General features: G+C 37.9%; 1 protein-coding gene across 1 annotated transcript in view; it reads left to right on the top strand.

Moving 5' to 3' along the window:
- Window positions 1-5734, top strand: part of LOC106879533 (TBC1 domain family member 1) — a 196887-nt gene that overhangs the window by 39327 nt on the left and 151826 nt on the right. The gene's annotated exons all lie outside the window — the stretch shown is intronic.

Here is a 5734-nt window from a genome sequence, read left to right as displayed (position 1 = left end):
CTAGTCCCCTCCCTGATGATGATGTAATCAACTAACCCTCTAAAATTTCTGGCATTGTGCCAAAATTTAAACCATTTTAAGACAGAATTATTGGCATGCCAGACAAAATGCTTAACGGCATTTCATCCAGTCATTTATGTTCTGAGTTCAAATTCAGCCAAGTTCAGATTTGGCCTTTAATGAAAGAAGTACTAATTGAGCACTGGCATTAATGTAATCGAGTGACCCCCCCCCCAATTTCAGACCTTGTGCCTATAGTAGAAAGGATTATTATTATCATTATTACTATTATGCAAATGCTTGTTGTTGTTTTTGTTGTGTTGAGTCATTTTCTCATGAATAATAAATTGTATTTCCATAAATAACCATAAAATCTCGAAAGTTATTGATGCTGCTTTTTGTAGTGAATGGTGATGATGATGATGATGATGATGATGATGACGATGATGACAATGGTAATGATGATGATAGTGATGGTGATATTGATGTTGCTGATACTACAAAAGTGACTTGGCTCAGATTGTATCGTGTGTGGGTGTGTAGTATTGATTAGTAGGATTCAGACGGTGGGGGGATGGGAAAGCTATTTCTCTTCTTTGTCACCACCACCACCATCATCATCATCATCATCCTCATCATCACCACTATCACCATCAGAACTGTCATCATCATCATTATTGACATCACTATCATCATTATCATTAGTCATCATTGTCATCACCATTATCATTGTCGTGTCGTTATTATAATCATCATCATCACCACCATTATCTTTATTGTTATCATCATCATCACCATCATTACTCCTTTTAATCTTATCCCTTCTTGATCTGGCAGTAACAATCATCATTATCATTATCATAAACACAGTTATTGTCCCTGATATCCTCTCCCTCCTCCTCTGTGCACTACTCCTGCAAGCAACCCCAAACACACACACACACACACACACACATTTCCAAATCTATGCTGTTACAGCTGCTGCGGTTGTTGTTACTGCAGTTCTTATTGTTGTTGTTGTGGTTGATGTTGTCACTGCTGTTATTTAGTGTTGTTGTTGTTGTTGCTGCTGCTACTTCACAAAGACAGTTCTGGTATTTTCCAAATGGAAATTCTTACCAGAAGAAAACATCTTGCATTCTTGAAGGAATGTCTCTTATTATCTGTCCATCTACCTGTTTGCCTGTCTATCAGTCTAACCTTGTGTGTCTGTCTGTCTGTCTTTTTGTTTGTGTAACTATTTCTCTCTTTCTCTCTCTCTTTCTCTTTCTCTCCACTTGGCTTAATCTGTCTGTCTCTCTGTCTCTCACCTCTCTCCCTGTAATTATATATATATATATATATATATATGTATGTGGCAATATAGCATCATCATCATCGTTGTTCATCATCATCATCATCATCTTCATTTAATGTCTGTTTGCCCATGCTGCCCTAAGTCAAATGATTTGACAGGACCCACAACGCCATGGGATTGGGGTTGATTCATTTGACTAAAAGTTCTTCAAGGTGATGCCCTAGTATGGCCACAGTCTAATGACTAAAACAAGTAGAAAGTAAAAGATAGCATATACTGCACTGGATTTAGTTTTTCCTGGTATGTTTGACCAAACATGTGACCAACTGAATCCACTCAAGCCCAGCATAATTTATTGGTTTGGCTCTTATGTCACTCTGTGTTGGGTCCACATCACTTCATTCATCTATCCATCTCCCCACTCCCCACTCCCCACACTATTTCTGGGAGGGTTGTTGGGGTAGAGTCCTCATATACTCCTTTATAGGGTCTTATCAGAAACAACCATCATCAGACTTTCCAGCTGAATTCCCAAGCATTACCAGCCTAGACTGCGAATATTATCCCACCATGTTGTTCTTGGTTTACCCTTTGACTTCCTGCTGGTTGGCTTGGCTTGTAAAATCCATCTTGTGTTTCTTTCCTGCGATATTCTAATCACATGTCTATAGCATCGGTGCTGTGATCTCTGAATGCGGAGAAGTAACAGCTTGACCTGGGGAATTTCCATGAACTCCGAGCTTCGTACCCTGGTGAGTAACATTACTTCAGGGGCCCTCTGAGGAATCCTATTTTGGCCATGTGTATTTGCCATTCTACTTTCTCAGTAATTACCCAACTTCCATGAATATAGGTGAGAATAGACATGGAAACTAAATTGAAGATTGTGAGTTTGGCTTTTGTCCAACTTCTTCTCAGGAACAAATGCTGAAGTGGTTGCATTACTGTGTTAATTCTAGCTTCTTATTCATGCTTTATGTAAACAACATTAAAAATGTCATCAAACACATTAGAATATAAATGGATACAGATGGCTCTAAGCTTCAGAAAGTTATTGACAACAGAAAAGATAACCAGATAAAAACTCTAATATGACCTACATTCTGTAAATTAATGGACAAAATTTAACAATCTTATTGCTAAACAAGGAGTAATTTGAGTTGATCCACTTTGGGAAAGAGGATGTACTTAAACAGTTGTATTCTCTTTCATTTGGAGACTCTCTCATGGTGTTTAACAATATCAGAGACTTAAGAATAACTTGCCAACAGCAACTTCAATTGGCGAGCTGCTTATATCAATAAAAAAGTTAGTGTAGCTCACAGGATGATCTCTTGGATTCTCAGAAATTTACAGTCCCTTGAACCAGTTGTTATTATCTTTCTTTCTTTTAGCACAGGCCCAGCTGGTGCATTATTTCTCTCATTGGTCTCACCATATCAAACTTAAAGATCATGAGAATTCAGGTCCTTCAGAATAAAATAAAATAAAAGCAAAACAATTTATTGTAGATTAGTTTGCTAATTAATTTGAAGGAAATTCGGTTGCTAATTCTAGCAAGTCAAACAACCATGTAGAGGATTCCTTGTTGAATCACCTCTCTTACTGGTTCAGTTCCCTCGTTGCTTTGACTTTGTCAGTCCTTTGATTCCCTCATTGCTTTGACTCCCTTATTGCTGTGACTACCTCACAGCCTTGATTCCCTCATTGCTGTGACTCCCTTATTGCTGTGACTACCTCATAGCCTTGACTCCCTCATTGCTTTGACTCCCTTATTGCTGTGACTACCTCATAGCCTTGACTCCCTCATTTGTTTGACTCCCTCATTGGTCTGACTTCGTTATTGGTTTGATCCACTCATTGGTTCAACTCCCTCATTGACTCGACTCCCTCATTGATGTTGGCATTGTTGGAAAAGATAATGACAAACGGTTGTGGTGCAATTGACGCTGTTGGTAGTGGTATTAGTGATTGGTGGGAGGGGGGTACTACTTATGGTGGTAGTAGTAGTGATAGTAATGACATCAGTAGTAGTAGTGGTAGTAACGGTAGTAAGGGTGGTGGCGTTGATTGTAGTGGCGGTGAAGGTGGTGCATATGCGATTGACGTCAAGAGTCTTGATAATATACATGTTCTTGTAGTTTATATAGTTTAAGATGAAGATCGTGATAATGTGTGTGTATGTAAAAAATAAATATATCTATGTGATATATAGACACACACAGAAACACACACACATACACACACACACACATACACACATTTGGGTATGTGAATGGGAGGAATGGTAGCAATATATATATTTGTGTCAGCTGTTATTTATCTTATTGTTATATAATATATCTGAATATCAATATATATGTGCATCTGTGTTTGTATATATAAACACACACACACATATATATATATTCTCCCATATATATATACACATATACATATACTCCTATATATATGTGTATATATATATATATATATATATATATATATGTACATATATATGTATATATATATGTTTGTGTATATATATATATATGTATATATGTCATCATCACCATCATCGTTTAACGTCCGCTTTCTATGCTAGCATGGGTTGAACGATTTGACTGGTGAACCGGATGGCTGCACCAGGCTCCAATCTGATCTGGCAGTTTCTACAGCTGGATGCCCTTCTTAACGCCAACCACTCCGAGAGTGTAGTGGGTGCTTTTACATGCCACTGGCACGAGGACCAGTCAGGCGGTACTGGCAACATGCACGCTCAAAATGGTGTTTTTTACATGCCACCTGCACAGGAGCCAGTCAAGCAGCACTGACAACGACCTCGCTGGGTCTACCTCTTCCACAGTTTCCCTCAACCACTAGGGTGTGGCACTTTTTCACACAGCTATCCTCATCCATTCTTGCCACATGCCCATACCAGCGCAATCGTCTCTCTTGCACACCACAACTGATGCTTCTTAGGTCTAACTTTTCTCTCAAAGGACTTACACTCTGTCGAGTATGCACACTGACATTACACATCCATCGAAGCATACTGGCTTCGTTTCTTGCGAGCTTACACATGTCCTCAGCAGTCACGGCCCATGTTTCACTGCCATGTAGCATGACGGTTCGTATACATACGTCATACAGTCTGCCTTTTACTCTGAGCGAGAATATATCAGTTTGATGCTCAGTATAGGTGGTAAAAATAGTGGGTTTGTAAATTTCTGAGCATTGGTCTTCATCTGAAAGGGAAACAGAAAAGTCCAGAGAAGGAAAAATTTCACAAACAGCGCATGTGGTTACATGGCTGAAATACATATATACTTTCAAAAAGCTGGCAATTAACTACATCCTCATTAAACATAAGATGATCTTTGTGTTTCTTACCTCTGCAATAAAACAGCAATAACATTCACCCCTAACAATCACTTCATTGCAGCTGAGCCAATAAGGGAGTCTCTGTGAAGTCAAGAGACCTACTAGAAACACCAGCTAAATTTCAACTACAACACATTTTTCTCTTGTTTTTAAAGCATTTTTTTTTTTTGGTGGGGTGCAAGGCCTTTGATCACATATCCTTAGATAAACTATGCCACTATCATCATTATTATTGAAATGGTAATGTATAGAATGTCTTTCATAAGGCTGACCTGGGTTTAAACAACAACAATAAGCACTTCATTCCAAAAAAGATAAGACCAAGAATATCTAGGAATGTAAGATAATGTTCCCTATTAATGCTTATGTATTCATAAGCATTAATAAGGAAATAATGAAAAAGTCCTTTAAAAAACATTAAACTCAAATACAGTTGTTTATATTACATCTATATGTCTGTCTGTCTAATTGGTTTTCTGATTAACATATCTCCAATGATTTAGGTAAATGCTATTTTTATATTTGATTTAAATTACATTAATTTCAATTAATCAAGTACCACTTTAATGTAATTATACATTTTAATGGTGTTTATCTTAATGAAACAGCTGTTAAGTACAATTTGTGTATATATTGTTTGTTGATTTCTCACATTTTAGAAGAGAGGTTGGGGATGATCAAATGGAGCGAGAGAGTGATAGGGATGAGAGTAGGTGTTGACTGACAGTACTGAACAGCAGAATATTAACAAGGAAGTGGTAGACAGGAGAAGGATGATGACAAGTAAAATACGAGAGTGGGTAGGAACGAGAGGGGCAGGTGTAGTACATGATGAGGTGGTAGGGGAGGATAGTTGTTGACTCAGTGGAGGTGGGTGATCAATGAAAGTGTGGGTGCAAAGAATAGTATTAATGGATGACGGGTGGATAGGAAGTGAAATGGTTCTAGGTAGTAAGAAAAATAAGTGGTATCAAGGAAGAACTGCAGTTAGGAAAGTGATGAGAATATTTTGAGGAGGAAAGAAATTGTATGTATGTGAATGTATACATGTGTGTGTGTGTGTGTGTGTGTCGT

This window comes from Octopus bimaculoides, chromosome 7 (genome assembly GCF_001194135.2).
Source record: "Octopus bimaculoides isolate UCB-OBI-ISO-001 chromosome 7, ASM119413v2, whole genome shotgun sequence".
NCBI classification, from domain to species: domain Eukaryota; kingdom Metazoa; phylum Mollusca; class Cephalopoda; order Octopoda; family Octopodidae; genus Octopus; species Octopus bimaculoides.
The sequence above is the reverse complement of the archived record's forward strand: the minus strand, read 5'-3'. Positions and strand labels throughout refer to the sequence as shown.